Source organism: Callospermophilus lateralis, chromosome X, assembly GCF_048772815.1.
Source record: "Callospermophilus lateralis isolate mCalLat2 chromosome X, mCalLat2.hap1, whole genome shotgun sequence".
Classification (NCBI taxonomy): Eukaryota; Metazoa; Chordata; class Mammalia; order Rodentia; family Sciuridae; genus Callospermophilus; species Callospermophilus lateralis.
Window position 1 is genome coordinate 674,872 of NC_135325.1, and position 18,890 is coordinate 693,761.

An 18,890-nucleotide genomic window follows, 5' to 3' on the forward strand; every position below is an offset into this window, starting at 1 on the left:
CCACTGAGCCACATCCCCAGCCCTATTTTCTTTTATTTAAAGGCAGGGTCTCACTGAGTTGTCACTAGGATTCATGCACCACTGTGCCTGGCCTTTTTATTTTTTGAGACAGGATTTTTGCTAAATTATTGGTACTGACTTCCAATTTGTGATCTCCAACTTGCCTCCCAAGTTTGCAGGTGTGTGCCACTGCTCCCAGCCCAACTTTTTTTTTTTTTTTTTGGTTTTGTTTTTTAAATTATCCCCATTTCAATTTCCTTCTATAGTAAGAAACCTTTACTTCTTCATGCATTTTCTACCCTTCCTGCTCCATTTCAAGAAGCACAGGGTGCAGGAACACCTCCAGTATCCCAACACCATTCCTCACATTTGGAAAACAGTTGGGAAATTGGAGACTCAGGAACTAGGAAATACCAGGTGGTTTTGCTTTTCAGTTACAAAAATATGCTGCTTTCTCCCCAAAGTCAAAACAAAGGATTCACAGGACTACTCTCAATAGGTGAAAATGCTGACTGTTCTGCAAAGGGACACCTCTGTGAGCTCTTAATGGTTCTTTAATGATCCATTCAAGGATCAACATTCAAAGGACTGGGTCTCTTAATACCTCAGGGGATGTTCCCTAAACTCAAATTAATCCAAAGGAAACCAAAAGAAATATTGACAGAAACCAAAAGAAGCTTGGAACAGGGGAAAGGAGGATGAAAACTTTCCCAATTAGCCCTCAAAATATATAGAGAGGGAGATGATTTATACATGAAAGTCTGTGTCCACTCATCACTGATGACTCTTTTTTCCATGAAAATTCCACTGTCAAGGAGTCTAATAAAAAAGTACAGCTGAAATATCTTTGCTCATGATTCAATGTGGCTGTTTAAAAACACCTAACTAAAAAGAACCAATTAAAAAAAAGAAAAAGAAAAACATACACTGAAGACTTACGAATTGGTTCAAGGGTTTGGTCTTTTTCTAAATATCTGGTGTGGTATTTTTCTAAATATCTGCTGGTGCCTTGCCAGTGGTGGTTTGTTGTTGGAACCGTGGTCAGGAGGCAAGTGTTGGTTACACACAGGGCCTGTGGTGCATGGTCATATAAAGCAGAATTTCTCCATCTCAGTGCTGCTGAGAGCTCTTTAGAGCTGTCCTTTGCATTAGAGGATGGTTGGGAGCATTCCTGGCTTCTACCCACTGAATGCCTCTAGCATTAACCAAATTCCATTTGTGCTGATCAAAAATGTTTCCAGACTTTGCCAAATGTTCCCTGGGGGTAGAATTGCCACCGCATCCTACTCAGTTGATAATCACTGATGTAGTCCCTTGAAAAAAGGATTTATAGAGATATAGACCTTAAAGTATTGATGTGGGTTTCCCCTGTTGTTTTTTATTCCACAATGTTCTGGTGCGTACCCTTATTCGTGCATTTCAAATATCTTCCCTGCAAGTTGGACAATGGTGGAGAGAGCATATTTTCCACTGAGTCATGACCCCATCAGGCTGAAGATTTCAGCTGCTGTCTGGAGGGACCACTTAGTGAAAAGGCTCTGTTCACATGTCGACATACTGATGTAGTGATACTTACCTGCCCCTATCCCTGAACTATTCAGAAGGAATATAGAAATGAAGTAGCTATATAACACCAACGTATGTTCACCCTTGAATTAAATAAAATGTCAATAATGATTTGCCTTAATTTTTTTCAAAAACAGATGGCAATTAAATGCATTGTTTGTGTCTCAACAAGCACATGGATCTGGGCAGAGTGTACACATTTAATAGTAAAGTAGGCTGGACTTATATGGGCATACTATTATGAATGCTGTGCCAAAAACAATTAAGAGAGGTAATAGAGCACCATTTTATAATGAGCAAATTGACATCCACATTGTGCCCACTTCTCCCTTTTTCAATCATATCCTCACCAAAGAGGATCAGAATGTCACCCCAAAATATGTTACATTGGTATAAATGAATAAGATAGTATAGCTACTGTGTCTGAATTAAGGCCTTTTAAATGTAACACATCCCTAGTTAAGGTTTTTTTTTTATTCAAATGTAAAGACCACTCCATGAAAATGACCCCTAGAAGCATTCCAAACATTCTAGCCAATTCCTTTGTCCTGGAGCAGTGGAAAATGGAAGTGGGGGTGGACCTGAATGGAAATTACAGAAAGTTCAAACTCAAAACCTTAAAGAGACAGCCAATTAGAAGTTCATGGGCCTAGTCAATACTCTCGGTACTTTTTCAATATCTGTTTAACATAGATTTTAACCAGTAGCCTTAATACTTTCCCAATACCTGTTCAGCATGGATTTTGATCAGTGCCCCTAACCCAGAAGAGATGGAACCTCCCAGACATTTAGGTGCAAAATTTGCCATCAGTTCCCTCTGGCTTTGTGGGAGTTCCATCTCTTTTTTTCTCACATAAATAAATCCTACTCAGTTCACTCTTGGCTTCACTATTGTCCTTGGATTTTATTCTTCACATTTGTGAGGCAAGAACCCAGAGAGAAATTGGTGAAGCAGAGAATCTAGTTTCATCTCAAACTATGGTTTCAGAAGGATCATTTTGAGCTGAAGGAAATTGAGAAATAGCAACATGCAAAAACAAAACAAAAGAAAACAAAAAGCTTTCTACCATTTGTCCCTCTTCAGTTCTCCTGTACCAGGTAGAGGAGATAACTTTTTTTGAGGGGGGCGGTTACTGGGGTTTGGACTCAGGGGCACTCAACCACTGAGCCCCATCCCCAGTCCTATGTTTTGTTTTGTTTAGAGACAGGGTCTGAGTTGCTTAGTGCTTTTTGCTAAGGCTCAGGATCTTCTTCTCAGCCTCCTGAGCCACTGAGATTATAGGTGAATGCCATCATGCCCGGCAAGGAGATAATTTTTATCACTGGAGATTGCACTGAATTAAATCCACATACACAAACTTTACTGAAATTAGCTGGTGCAGGGTGTACACATGTAATCCCAGCAACTCAATAAACTGAGACAGGAGGATCACAAGTTCAAAGCCAGCCTCAGCAATTTTGCAAGGCTCCATGCAACTTAGTGAGACCCAGTCTCAAATTATAAGAAATAAATAAAAAGGGCTGGGGCTATAGTTCAGTGATAAAGGGCCCTTAACTTCAATTCTAGTACCAAAAATCAAAACAAACAAATAAACAAAACAAACTTTACTGAAATAACCTTTGACTTACATTAGTTTTCCTCATATATTTACTTTCCCACTATTGCTGCTCCTAACAGTTCAAATTGATTTCCCTTTGTCTTGTCATTTCTCCACAAATTGATTGCCCTTTTTATTAAAATGATACATGAGCCTCTGGGTCTACCCCTTTTGGAGTTTTCACTTCATTTCTGTGAGGCTCCCAACATATGTATAAAATAAACTTTTTCTTTAGCTTTTCATCAAGTTAATTTTGTAAGGTCCCAGTTGCTGAAGGTAACAAATTAGAGGAAAAAGGTTTCTTTCTTCTTCAACACAATATCAGCACCTGGAAGAAGCCTCCAAGGTGCAGGGAGAACAGATTGAATTGATTGGACATATTGCACCTTTGCAATGAGTGGGAGTAATCTCTCCCATTGAGGTAGAATTTGACAAATACTTTAATACCCACCAGCTGGCCTCTCCAGGTTTAAGCAACACTAAAAAAGGAACTCCTTGGCCACACTTTCTTTCATTCACCTCAAAGAGATGTCCCTTTGAGAAGCAGCTCCATTGTCAGTGGAAGGCTGCAGCTGGGAGCTTTGCCCTTGAAATGTTTGCTTAGAAGCTCACATTGGCCACATCATTTGCTTTTTGAGGTCCTGGTTTTATAGAAGAGGCTACTCTTTCTTCCAGAGCAGTTTCCAGAAGAATTGTGTTGTATTTTTGTTTATTTATTTATTTGGCACTTAGCACAGAGCATCCCCAGCCCTTTTCATTGAGACAGGGTCTTGTTAAGTTGCTTAGGACCTTGCTAAATTGCTGAGACTGGCCTCAAACTTTTGATCCTCCTGCCTCAGTTACCTGAGTTACTGGGATTACAGGCATACACCACCATGCTGGCATGTTGTAATTCTTATTGGTGCCACCCTCAGTATCCATGAGGCAAAATAATTTCTGGACACCACAGAGTTTATAACTGTAACCAAATGATCATTAATATAATTTTTAATATTTATTTTTTAGGTGTAGATGGACACAACACAATGCCTTTATTTTTATGTGGTTCTGAGGATAGAATACGGGTCCCACCCATGCTAGGTGAGTGCTCTACCACTAAGCCACAATCCCAGCCCCTGAATATAATTTTTGAATTGGTTAAAGAACTGCCTAGATTCTTTCCCAGTATGCAATATTTACGTAGACATTTGTAGGTAGATTATAAGTACTCTCTTAGTACTTTATTTTTAAATTTTTTTTTTTTAGTTTTAAATGAACACAATTAATTTATTTTTATTTATTTATTTTTATATGGTGCTGAAGATTGAACCCAGTGCCTCACATATTGCAGGAAAGTGCTCTACCACTGAGCCACAACCCCAGGCCCTCTCTTAATACTTTAATAAAATTTAACTGCAATGCAATTGAAAGTAAAGTCATTCTATAATGTATAAAAAACTGTTATAATTTTCCTTATATTTAATATATTTTATATCTCATATGCTATGCAAAATATAAGTATAGGAAACAGGGTAAAAAGAAATTTGCAAAAAGTTCTTTATATTTAGGATAGCACAATTTCAAATGATAGGTTAAGAGGCACAATCTTACATAATAGAAGGATAAAGAAAGAGGGTGGTACCTTTGAGACATCATAGAGAAAGAACTGACTTTGCCTCAGATAGAATTAAAGCAGAGGGCTGGGGATATAGCTCAGTTGCCTCACATGTACAAGGCCCTGGGTTTGATCCCCAGCACCACAAAAAAAAAAAAAAAAAAGAATTAAGGGAGAATCGGGAGAATCAGTCAATCTTTTTCTTCTTTCTTTCCTCTGTGAAATCTATATGAGCCATGGTAATTTTTTGTAACATCAGTAAGAAAAATGAATGTGTAAATTTAATGTTTGTGAATGCTATCTACAAAGAAATTTGTTCAAAATTATGAAGATAAAATTTTTTTTAAGTCATTTCGTGAGATAACTAAAAAGTGACTTGTAAGCCTGGACACAAACCATTAAGAATGCAGTAGTGGAAGACTTTTTTGTTGTTGTTGTTGTTGTTACATAAAATCCAGAACAGGCAGACCATCAAGCTGGAAAAAAAAAGAAATTAATATAACCTCAGAGGCAGGAGGAAAAGCAAATATTCAGGCTAAAGCAGTGGCTGTTGATGAAAGCAAAGGTTAGAGCAACAAGGCTATTTTCTAACAAAGTGTGAATCCCATTAGTGATGAAGTGTTATTCCCTCCTTAGGCCCTTAGTTCTCAGCTAGAACAGATTTAGGCTTTTACTTCCATTTGCAACTCAAGCCTGGTAAGTAAGACAAATGCAGATTTGTAAGATGGTGAAGCCATTCAATAGGCATCTTAAGTCTTCTTATTTTAACATATATATATATATATATAACAGCAGTGTACAAAGTCTACCAAACACCCCTTTAGCATGCTTAAGGGTACAAAATAGGGAGCTGGTCTCTTCTAGTTTCCCAGCTCCCTTGGACACTCCCTGTTGTATATTTCAAAACACACTGTGATGCTGGATGCAGTGGCACAAGCCTGTAATCCCAGCAGCTCAGGAGGCTGAAGCAGGAGGATCATCAGTTCAAAGCCAGCCTCAGCAAAAGGAGGCACTAAGAAACTCAGTGAGACCCTGTTTCTACATAAAATACAAAATAGGGTTAGGGATGTGGCTCAGTGATTGAGTGTCCCTGAGTTCAATATTGGGTAATCCCCTGCCAAAAACAAATAAACAAACAAACAAACAAACACTGTGATGCCATTCAAAGATTGGTAAATTAACAATGAAACACTTGGGAAACTTCCTTTGGGGAGCTCAGAATTTAAGTTTTGTTACAGTTAAAAAAAAGAAGGGAAAAGTAGATGATATGCCTCAGCAGTTAAAAAAAAAAAGTAAAACATCTGGAAGTTATCAACAACTTACTTATTTGTGTGCCCAATACCAAGGTGATGCACTAACTTTAATATTGTAGCCAAGTAGACATTGTTTATTATAGCAGTTCATCTTGCAAGGTTCTATAATCTAAAAGTTTGAATTTGTTTTTTTCTCTGTATCAAGATCTGTCAAGTGTGTGTCCTATGCCAGATTGTGTCATTGAGTAGAACCAAATAAAACCACAGAATGAAGTTACCTATTCTCATAAAGAAAATCTAATGTAAGGAAAGCTCAAACCTTGGCAAAGATTTTCAACATTGTTGCAATCAAATCATTTTCCAATTGTATAAGTAAATAAAATTGACCACATGAAATATTCTGCCAGAAGTACATAGTTGCTATGATTTTCTTTTATTAAAGGTGTAAAGCTAAGTGTTCAAATTCAAGATTATTGGGTTTCTGCATGAAACATGTGCATGCAGTGAACATAAAAGATAATTATACCACTCTGCATTGTCACACAAACAGCATTTCTATCTCAAGGAAAAATTTCTGATTCTCAACTGCACAGAGCTGTGCCAGCTTGCCAAGAATGGGGAAATAAAAATCCACTGGAAATAACATTTGGTGGTTCACATTAGCATTGAAGATGACTGTGGTTTAGAAATCCCCCCCACTTTTTTTTTTTTTTAATTATAGCAAGTAAACTATTTTGCCAACTCTCTTTGGGCAGCTCAGTTTTTATCCTAGCTGTCTGACCTGAAAATGAAGCTGTCAAGAGTCTTATGTTGAAATTGTTTTTCTGAGAAGAATATTTATTATAGTATGTATACAAAAGTTGTTGCGGGCATGGTGGCACATGCCTATAATCCCAGTGGCTCAGGAGGATCATGAGGTCAAAGCCAGCCTCAGCAACTCAGTGAGACCCTGTCTCTAATTAAAATACAAAATAGGGCTGGGACGTGGCTCAGTGGTTGAGTGTCCCTCAGTTTAATCCCCAGTACACCTCCCCACCAAAAAAGAAAGAAAAACACAATTCAATGAGAGCCCAGGTGCCATGCATTGCTACTGTGTGGTGATTCTTAGCAAGTGTCAAAAAGGCCTCATTCAAAATGGCCTCCTAGCCCTCCAGTCCCCAGGAGCTCTGCCTCTTTGGCCTTTAAACATCCCTAGACACTTCTAAATGTTGTTGATTTACTTTTTTAAATCCACAAAACTTCATTAAGCTGGTAAAGCATTTGAAGTATTAGTAAAAGTTACAACAGAATCCAAATACCATCATACTGGCAAATATTACTGAAAAGAGATGAGCTGAGAAATATTAAACTCAATGGAAGAAAAAGAGAAAGATTAGAATCTCCTAACCTCCTTCCTTGTGATTTTATTTTGTTTTGATTCTCAAAACATTGCTACCTTCAATTTGCTCGATCTTGTTAACCATTAGATGGATGTTGGATAAGGTTTAATAGGAAATTTAAGCCTTTATTAAATCCCTTTGTTACTATGAAGTCCATGTAAGCTTTACAGTACTCTGAGGTTATAGTTTTGTATCTTAGAAATTGACATGGCTATGAAAACAGCAACTAGGTGACTAAACTAAACATTTCCCACTATGCATCCTATAGTCTGGCAGTAGAGAAATCCACAGCACCCTTGTAGGAACTTTGGGTCAGATATTGCCTCAAAAGGAACAGAGTACAGTACGTAATGATAAAAAGCTTAATATCCATTAGATTCAACAGGGAAGCCATAATGTGACAGACAAATGTAGGCATTCTTCCTTTATAGTAAGTCTAATACTTGCAACTTTCATTTTCAAAGAACAGTACAATATAAGACCAGTGATCCTGTAACCTGCTGAAAAGTGGGGTATTACCACATTGCTCAATAAACATTGTCAATATTACATAAAATGAGCTCTAGAAATCCAAAAAGGATGACCTTTCCACTTTAAAAAAAAAGATTTCTTTCTTTCTTTCTTTCTTTCTTTCTTTCTTTCTTTCTTTCTCTCTCTCTCTCTCTCTCTTTCTTTCTTTCTCTTTCTTGTTGTAGATGAACAGCATGCCTTTATTTTATTTGTTCATTTTTATGTGGTGCTGAGGACTGAACCCAGTACCTCACATATGAAAGGCAAGTGCTCTCTGCTACTGAGCTAAAGCCCCCGCCCCCCTTTTGATTTTATGTAAAATAGCGAGGTTTCAGGAGTTTCATGAAGAAGTCAATGCCCTGTGATGGGTTTTGGTGCCTTATAATTTCCACACTGTTTGTTCTACTCAATAGCTAAGAAATCTTGAAAATCTTGGGCAGATTACTTGACGTCTTTTTTTTTTTTCATGGTACTGAGGATTGAACCCAGGGACTCAAATATGCTAGGCAAGTACTGTACCACTGAGTTCTGTACTCCCTTGTTTGACATCACTAATGCCCAGTTCCTCATTTTGTTTCAAAAGTCTCATACTACAGATATTTTTTAAAAGATTAGATAAGATCATGCATCCATCAATGTTTATATCAGCTCAGTTCACAATAGCTAATCTATGGAACCAACCTAGGTGCCTTTTGACAGATGAATGGATAAAGAAAATGTGATTCATATGCACAATGAAATATTAATGAGCCATAAAGAAGAATAAAATTATGGCATTTGCAGGTAAATGGATGGAGTTGGAGACTATCATGCTAAGTGAAATAAGCTAATCTCCCCCAAAAAACAAAGACCAAATGATTTCTCTGGATGCTAACACAATAAACAGGGCAGGAGTGGGGTTGGGTACAGAAGTTCACTGGATTAGACAAAGGAGAATTAAGGAAAGATGGGGGGATGGGAATAGAGAAGACAGTGGAATGAATCAAACATAACTTTCCTATGTTTATATATGAATATATGACTAGTGAAACTCCACATCATGTATAACCACAAGACTGGGAAGTTATACTCCATATATGTATAATATGTCAAAATATATTTCACTGTTATGTATAACTAAAAAAAAGCAAAGAAAATTTAAAAAGAATTTAAACATAAGATAAAATGAAAAACAAAGATTATGTGCATCCTTAATTGTGTGCCTGTCACATGACAAAACCCAGGAAACATTGTTTCCTCTTAGTAATAATAAAAGTTATATTGGTTAAAGGTATCTCAGGCACTATGCTGAGCGTCCCCTATGCTTTATCTCATTTAATCTTTACAAGAGCTCCATTGAGTTGGCATTTTTATTATTCCCAATTTACAGATGAAGAGACTAATATCTAGAAAAGCAGAATCACTTAAGAATGTATTCCTACTGTGGTATAGAGTTCAGGTTCCAACTCCAAATTTCATGTTACCCATTGCCTAAGTATAGCCCCACTGCCTATTTGCTAATTAGGAGAGACTTAGTTCATTTGTTTGGTAAACAAACACTGTTAAATACTGACTGTATTTTAGGTACTTTACTAATTGCTGACAATGCAATGATGAGTAAAACAGGTGACTCTCACCTTCATGAGCTCACAACCTAACCCAGGGTTGCTCAAATTCAATGCTATTGGCATTTGGGGCTGAACACTTTTTTTTATAGTGGGGGGCTTTTCTTTGCATTGTACAATATTTAGCAGCAACTCTGGCTTCTACTCACTGGGTGTCAGTAGCACTCCCTGACTACTGCTGAAGTTCTGACCATCAAAACTGTCTCCAGATATTGGCAAATGGCTCCTGTGGAGACGATGGCCAAATGAGAAACTCTGCTCTTAGGAATTAATATTAAGTCTCATGTCTAAAAATTAGTGAATCCCTACTCAGCCTGCGGCTCTTTTAAGAAACACAGTTTCTTCCTGAAAATAATTTAAAAATTAATAATAGTCAAATGTCATAATGTAGAGTCTGATTTGTAACTACCACATCAATCATAAAAATGTCTCTCAAGATTTTATGGTACAAATATTTCTAGTTTTGGAAAGATTAATTAATTTTTCTCTATACATGTATATTTGATAGTCAATTTATCTGAAATAGGGTATAACAAAAATTACTGTTTTCAAACAATAAAGAATTATGAAGCTGGGCACCCTGGTGCACGCCTGTGATCTCAATAGCTTGGGAAACTGAGGCAGGAGGATCAAAAGACAGCCTCAGCAAAAGCAAGGTGCTAAGCAACAGTGAGACCCTGTCTCTAAATAAAATGTAAAACAGGGCTGGGGATGTGGCTTAGTGCTCAAATGCCCCTGAGTTCAATCCCCTGTACTCTCCCCCACCAAAAAAATTATGAAGACATAGTGGCTCATAATAGAGTAGGATCTGAGTGTGGTGCTATAAGTGGGTAGGGAGGAAAGCATTAAATTTGGGGAGGCCTGCATCAAGGGTTGCTAAGTTCAACATTACTAGACTTATCATAATATTTTCAGGTTGTTGGTAGTATTAATAGACCCGGTCAGTTAACTGTTGTAATCCAAAATTTGCACAATGAAAATTTATTTATTTCTTGCTCACACAACTGTTCCACATGGATGACCCTGTTTTTTCAGGTCTTCTGGGAGGCTCCTCTCTACATAGAGACGCAGGGAGCCAGGATCCAGCAGTCTTATTCTTCTGCTCTCCTTCTGGTACTGGGAGTTATTGCCTTTACCACAGAAAATGGAACAGAGAATGTGGGGATTGTAATAAAATTTTGAGAGACCATAACCAGAATTCTAATTGATTAAAAACTCATGGTCAGGGCTGAGGTTGTGGCTCAGTGGTAGAGTGCTAACCTACCACTGCATGAGGCACTGGGTTCGATCCTCAGCACCACATAAAAATAAAATAAAGATACCGTGTCTACCTAAAAAACTAAAAAAGAAATATTAAAAACCCCCCCAAAAACTCATGGTCACCCGATTACCAATAAATATGAGGGAAGGGGACAAATGGAGCTCAGCTGCATATCCGGAAGGCAATGAGAAGTGTTTGGTAAACATCTAGCCATACTTTGCCAATATGATCAAAATAATTTTCATTGCCTAAGAGCCATGCTTTAGTCTCATCTTGTGATTTATAAAATCAGGATACACTTCAGAAAGATTCTTTGAGGACTAATAAAGGATATGTAAACTACATTCTTCCCAAAGACTTTGTGTTATGTGTGTATCTGATATCTAGAGAATAATATACTATGGTAATTTATAGCCCCATTATAAATAGACACATTCTTAATCTGTGGCAGACATCATGATATGGCCAATCCATTGTCATTTGTTAAAAAAAGGAGAATGTGCTTTGTAGTCCAGAGTTCATGTCCCCCAGCGATTGTGTAATATTTTCTTTTGCTCTCAATGTGTGAATTATTAAAAAATAAGCAAACTACAATGTCATCATTTTTGATTATATCAAAAATGAAGGAAGAGACAGGACTGCTTCCAATCTGTGAAGTTATTTAGCATTTAATATTCCCTTTGGGAAATCAATATGGTTTGAGGGAGATTATTTATATACCACTAGTCAAGTGTGGTTTAAATAAATGCGCCGTGTTGCTAGAGCTATGTGAATGAATCTTTCAACGTCAAGATCTTACTATTGAATAAAGAAATATAATCATAAATCAGCTAATGGGAAAATGGTTAGTGGAAATTATCTGGTCATTTTCCTGATATGGATGAATAAATTGGTTTCTGTTTTTCTGGTATTTATTCAAATCATAGAAATGAATGTCTGGACATTATATAGCAACAATTTAACATTTATTAGTTACTTAAAATGTATATTTCATGAAAGTAATTTTATTTTGGGGGAGTGAAATGTGGACTGGTGGTTCATACATTTATAAATAATTCATGTGCTTTTTTATAATCAGTTAAGTAAAAAAGAATTAACTGAGCTTGAGGTGATGGTGCATGCCTGTAATTCCAGCAACTCTGGAGGTTGAAGCAGAAGGATCACAAGTTCAAGGCCAGCCTCAGCAATTTAGCAAGGTCCTAAGTGACTCACCAAGACCCTGTCTCAGAATTAAAACAATAAAGTGCCCTGGGTTCAATTTCTAGTACCACCCCTCCAAAAAAAAAAAAAAAAAAAAAAAAAAAAAAAAGAATCAACTGAATGGCAACAAAATAACTCCTGCTCTTAAGCAGTCAGGATTCATTCTGCATAATTCAGATTATGAATCAATTCCTTTCAAGCTTTATGGAAGTTAAGAAAAGAGGATGGTGAGCAGGCCACAAAGAAAAAGGCAAATGAGAGAAGTTTAGGCTCTTCAAGCTAAGAGCTAAGCCACTCATTGGTTAGTTTCTCCTTATGCCACTTAACTAGAATCCTGTCTCCTATTATAAAAAAATAAATAAATTCCTGGGTGAAACAAGATAAAAGTGCAAATAAAGGTTTTTTTGAGGGGTCAAGGAATGGGGCGGGTATGAAACCCTGGGCTTTGCACATACTAGGCAACTGCTCTACCACTGAGCCACACCCCCTGCCAAATTTTGAGCCTTCCAAAGCAATTCTGAGGCCACTTTAGAACTGGTCTCACTTTGAGACTGCAAGTCTCACTTTGAACAGACCAACACTGGCTCTTCCTTTCTCCATTTGTTAGCTCTTGGAGACAATGGATATGCCCCTCTTATGGTTTAGTTATATGGTGTTCCCCCCAAATCTCATGTGTGAAACAATGCAAGAAAGTTCAAAGGTGAAGTGATCGGGTTATGAGAGCCTTAACCTAATCAGTGGATTACTCCACTGATAGGAATAAACTGGGTGGTAACTGTAGGCAGGTAGGGCATGGCCAAAAGAAGTAAGTCACTGGGGATGTGTCTTTGGGGTTTATATTTTGTCTCTGGTGAGTGGAGCTTACTCTCTACTCCCTTGATGCCATGTCCCAAGCTGCTTTCCTCCACCATGCCTTTCTGCCATGATGTTCTGCCTCACATTGGGCCCAGACAACACATAGGAGTTGGCTGTCTATGGTTTGAGACCTCTGAAACCATGAGGAAAAACAATTTTTTCTCCTCTATATTGTTCTTGTCAAGTCTTTTAGTCACAGTGATGCAAAACTGACTAAAACAGCCTTACTTTAATCAAATAGAACATGGAACCAGAGTGATACATTCATTGATCATTACTAAACTTACAAAGATAATCTACTCGTTACCCTAATATTCAATATAAAAATGTATTTAGTGCATATTCCCCAAAGACAGTGAAAAATACTTTGGCTTATGAAAATTCTTTTCATGTCTTTAAGGTGAATTGTATGGAATTGCCAAAGTTTGAACATTTTTTTCGTCAGCAAAAACGGCTGCTTTTAACATTTTTTAAAATACATTTTTAGTTGTAGATGGACACAATTTATTTATTTATTTATTTATTTATCTGCGGTGCTAATGATCTAACTCAGTGCCTCATACATGCTAGGCAGGTGTTCTACCAATAAGCTATTTCTCTAGCCCCAGTTTTTAACATTTAATATTGACATTTGGCTTTCCAGGAATTATCTTTTTATAAAGTAAGACATATTCTCCTGAGATATCCTACAATAAGTCTGATGGGGGAGGGTGGGAATACAGCTCAGTTGGTAGAGTGTTTGCCTCACATGCATAAGGCCCTGGGCTCAATCCCTAGTACCACCAAAAAAAAAAAAAAAAATCTGATGTGGAAACACTTTAATGGATGAAGGTAATTTAAGGGGTATTATTCCCAGGTAATTCCAAATCTCCAACATTCTGACCACCAATACTGTGTGTGTGTGTGTGTGTGTGTGTGTGTGTGTGTGTGTGTGTGGTGCTGGAGATTGAACCTTGTGCATGAGAGGCAAGCACTCTAGCAACTGAGATTATATATATATCTCCCCAGCCTTCTCAGCAACACTCTTTGAGGGCTCAAGAAGTTTTCATATGAAAATGAACATTATCCAACAACTAAGAGATTGATTGTATCAACCTGTAACAACAGCAATAATAAAAAAAGGCAGATCAGTCACTGTTTTTGCTAAAGAAAAAAGGCATCTTTAGCTGATGGTATCTTTCCCTTTCCATAGTTAGAAGTATCATGTGTGCAATGACCTGTGTGGTTGATATTGTAGAGTTCTAGGGCTTTTATCTGGGAGACAGAACCACAGGCTTCAGGCAGTTTAGGTGAGTTTTGCCCTTTCTGGCTCATTTGTCTAAGAAAAAAAAAATTGGTGACTTGACAAGTTTCTAGAAGTAGATGAAAATTATTTGAGTGAAGGCAGCCAGAGGCAGTTAGCAAATTCTGACCACCATCATAGTTGTCACCCACTGAAATTTAAACTCAAGTCCACATTTATACAAGTGGATTCACTTATACAGTACAGAATTCACATGCTATTTATTAACTATCACTGGGTCCTTTTTTCTGAACCCTGTACATTTTTGGATGGCATGACATTTTGGAAGCTGTAATCCTCTTGTGACAGGTTATAAGAGCCAGTTAAAACTTTCTTATTTTGTTCTAACTTAGTATACCTAGCTTTAATTGTGATGATGATTTTGATTCAGAAGACAAACTTCAGGAAAGGAAGTGAAAAAGTCAGAAAGTCTGGAGAAGGTTGGAGGAGGGAGTGTGTGTAGGATGTGGGGAGAGAGGAAGACAGCAGATTCTTCTTCTTCTTTTTTTTTAAGGGATTACTCACTCCTAAATGAGACAGCTCAATTATACTGCCTCGAATTTATGGGTCTAACCATTGGGGAAGATTATGAGTCTGGAGTCCTTGGGGAAAGAAGCTACCTGGCGGTCCAACATTCGTGGTCAATTGTTATTACAGGTGTGGGAATGTGTTTCTGGCAGTGAAAGAATTTCTAAGGCAGGAAATTCAGATTGAGGTTGGTTCATTGATGGGTAGGTCAGGAAGCAGCCTAAGCCCTATGCCAGTAATGGGTTTAGGTAGCTACTGCAGCCAGTATTTTCTGCTTTGTAGTTTGGAAGAATGCAAGGATGCATTGTCTTTCTCTTTATAGAAATGTATGGCCTATTTTATGTCTCCAGTGGCTTTATTTTCCCCAGAAGTTACATTAAAATAAGAAGCAGCCAATGCTTTTTCTTCTTTCTAGAGTGATGATTATACTGTATTATATTAATAAACTATATAAATTACATAATTATATGATTAAGTTACATGATGTATGTAGTTAGTAAGTACATTTAGTTATTGGGCAACAATTATATCCTTGCAAGAAAAATCTGTGTATAATGAAATGGCATGTGTCCTTTAGAATAACCATTGAGAAAAGGCTGTTACCATATTAACCAGTTCATGATCAGATTAAGTAATGATGTGGACACATTGGATGATGATGATTGGTACTGGGGATTGAACCCAGGGGCACTCTACCACTGAGCCACATCCTAAGTCCTTTTTCTTTTTTGAGACAGGGTCTTGATAAGTTGCTGAAGCTTACATTGAAATTATGATCCTTCTGCCTCAGCCTCCTCAGTAGCCAGGATCACAGGCATGTGCCATCATTCCCAGCCAGTGGGTTATTTTTTAAATATATTTTCTCCTTTTAAAATTAAAATCATTAGGACTTGGGTTGTGGCTCAGTGGTAGAGCATTCACTTAGTAGGTGCCAGGCCCTGGGTTTAATCCTCAAAACCACATAAAAATAAATAAATTAATTAAATAAAGGGATTGTATCCAACTACAACTAAAAATAAATATGAAAAAAAATTAAAATCATTCATGCTTGTGATTGAACTATTAAAACAAACCAGGGAAATCCAATGAAATAACTCAAAACCACCTTTGAGATAGCCTACCCTTCAAAAACCACTGGTGTAAAATTACAGAGTTTTTCCCATGTAAATATAACATATACATATTTTATGTGAGGTAGTTCTCTTTATATCTACAACTCTATTACCTTCCATTTTTATCATTTTTAACTACTGCATAATATTTAATAGTGTGGATGTACCAGACAGTATTTTAGCCAATTTTCATTGGTTCTTCACGTGATTTATACTCTTGGCTCTAATGTAGATAGATAGCTGTTATCAATATTAATACTCTTTTATTTATTTGTTTTTTTTAAAATTTATTTTAGGGGTACTGGGGATTGAACTCAGGGGCACTGCTCCACTGAGCCACATCCCCAGCCCTATTTTGTATTTTATTTAGAGATGGGTCTCACTGAATTGCTCAGCACCTAGCTGATTGCTGAGGCTGGCTTTGAACTAGCAATCCTCCTGCTTCAGCCTCCCAAACCACTGGGATTATAGGTGTATTCCTGGTTTTCAATACTCTTTTATTAACAGAGTTGTCCAACTATTTCCTTAGGATAAATTCCTAGAAATAGGATTAATTATAGGTTATACATTTTATTGCAGATGGTGAAATTATTTTCCTTGAAACTTGTACCTAGCTGGGTGTGGTGGAGCACACTCAGGGGCCTGAGGCAGGATGATTACAAGTTCAAAGCCAGCCTTAACAATTTAACAAGACCCTAAGCAATTTAGCAAGATTCTGCCTCAAAACAAAACAAAACAAAACAAAAATTAAAAGGGCTAGGGATGTGGCTCAATGGCTAATTGCCCCTGAGTTCAATTCTCAGCACCAATAAATAAATAAATAAATTTTTAAAAAGATCCAGGAACATAGCAATGGTAGAGCACCCCTGGGTTCAGTCCCCAGTACAAATAAATAAATAACCAAAAAACCTTGAATCTGTTGGCAATACCATCAAACATATGGGAGTTTTTAGTCTATTCCATTTAAACCATTCTTTACTTTGCAAAAGAAAAGAATTGATTTCTTAATTTCCTTCTTTCCTTGTTTCATTCTTCCTTGTGTCCCTCACTCCCTCCTTTCCCTGACACATTCAGGCACAGGAACCACAATCTCTGATCACATTAGCCAGCATGTACGGGAGAGTAATTATTTCACATGTTCTCTTCTTTTGCCCTCTTACATAATCCATGTAAATATCATGGAAAATTCCAACATGCTAACTTCTAGTATCCCCTTCCCAGATGCTTTTCACATCTGGAAGTAACACAAATTCTTGTCTCAGAATATGCTCCTTGATTTTGCTCTGTGGATGTCACCCTTACTGTGGAAGACAGAGGGAGCTGAACCCTGAATTTATTAGGTAGCTCCTCCTCTTCTTTCTTCCCAAATGATGGTACTGTGGTGCCACCTCCACCCACATAGCCCCTGATCCAAAGCAGTGGAGAGACAAGAGTTCAGTGGAAACTTTCAGTACCCTTCCTCCCTTATAAGATTCCATATTGGCTGGAGATGCACATAGCTCAGTGGTAGAGTGCTTTAAATAAAAAGACTCTGTATTGTATTAATGAGCTATTTTCATGGTGTTGTGAGAAGCCAGGACAAGCATTGGTCTTCTTGACAGGAGAAGCAATAGTCAACGAGAGTTTTCTGTATTAAGTAAGTAGCTCCCACATGCCTTTTCAGTTAGTGAGAGAAACTTCAGAGTTCATCGTAGGTACAGAATACTCTGACAAATTTCTAACAGTTAATGAATAGTTTTCAAGTTCCTGTAATATCTGAACTTGTACAGTGACCACTAAAGCCAAACAAACCACTTTAATAATTATTAGTTAATAAAACACATTGAGTTATACTTGGCATTAAAGATAATTAATCACATTGACTCCATGTAAAATCATATTTACTCCATGTACTCCATATACAATAGGTATATTAGGAATTTAGGGATTCTGGTCATACCCCTTTCAGGTAGCCCAAGGTAAAATTATGCCATAATTGAACTGTGTTTTATTTCTCTTTTCATGTATTTCCTTTCTTACAGAAGAAGCAAATGCTGGGCATGGTGGTACATGTCTGTCATCCCAGTGGCTTGGGAGGCTGAGATAGGAGGATCACAAGTTCAAAGCCAGCCTCAGCAGTACTGAGGCACTTAGCAACTCAGTGAGACCCTGTCTCCAATAAACTACAAAATAGAGCTGGGGATGTGGCTCAGTAGCCAAGTGATCTTGAATTCAATCCCTGGTACCAAAAAAAGAAGAAGCAAATGTCAACATCATCCAATTGATGAGCCCAAGGACCAAGGACATAGGCAGGGTATGAATATTTGCACTGGCTGAATGCTAAACATGAAGCTTGGGTAAGTTAGGGTGGCATGTGCTTATATATAAATGTACCTTGTAATTCTTTTCTACATTTTAGTAAACTTGTGAGTGATTTAGTATATTCATTCTCAATAGAGAATGATTTTGTCCTGCAGGTGATATTTGGCAATGTTTGGAACATTTGTGAATATTACAATTTGGGTGTATAGGGGGATACTACTGGCATCTAGCAGGTGGATGCCAGTGACGCTGGCACACAATTCACTGGACAGTTTTCCTTGCTAAAGAACTGCCAGACCTAAATGTTAATAATGCCAGGATTGGGGCTGGGACTGTGGCTCAGTGGTAGAATGCTTGCCTAGCATGTGCGAAGCACTGGATTCGATCCTCAGCACCACATAAAAATAAATAAAGGTATTGTGTCCATTTACAACTAAAAAAAATAATGCCAAGATTCAATGTACTTCATGTCCAGTGTGTTGGATTCAAAGTGTGAATAATTATTTCAAGCATTATCATGTGTGATAACATGAGGATTTGTGTGTGTGTGTGTGTGTTGGGGATTGAACTCAGGAATGCTTAACCAATGAGCTACATCCCCAGTCCTTTTAAAAATATTTTTTGAGACAAATTTTAAGTTGCTTAGGGCCTCACTAAGTTACTGAGGCTGGCCTGGAACCTGTGATCCTCCTGCCTCAGCCTCCCGCGTCACTGGGATTATAGGCACGTGCCTTTCTGCCTGGTTGGCTGAGTTCTTTTTTTTTATTAGTTCATTATAGTTATACATAATATTAGGGTTTATTTTGATATAATTATATGAGCATGGAATATAATTTGCTCCATTTCA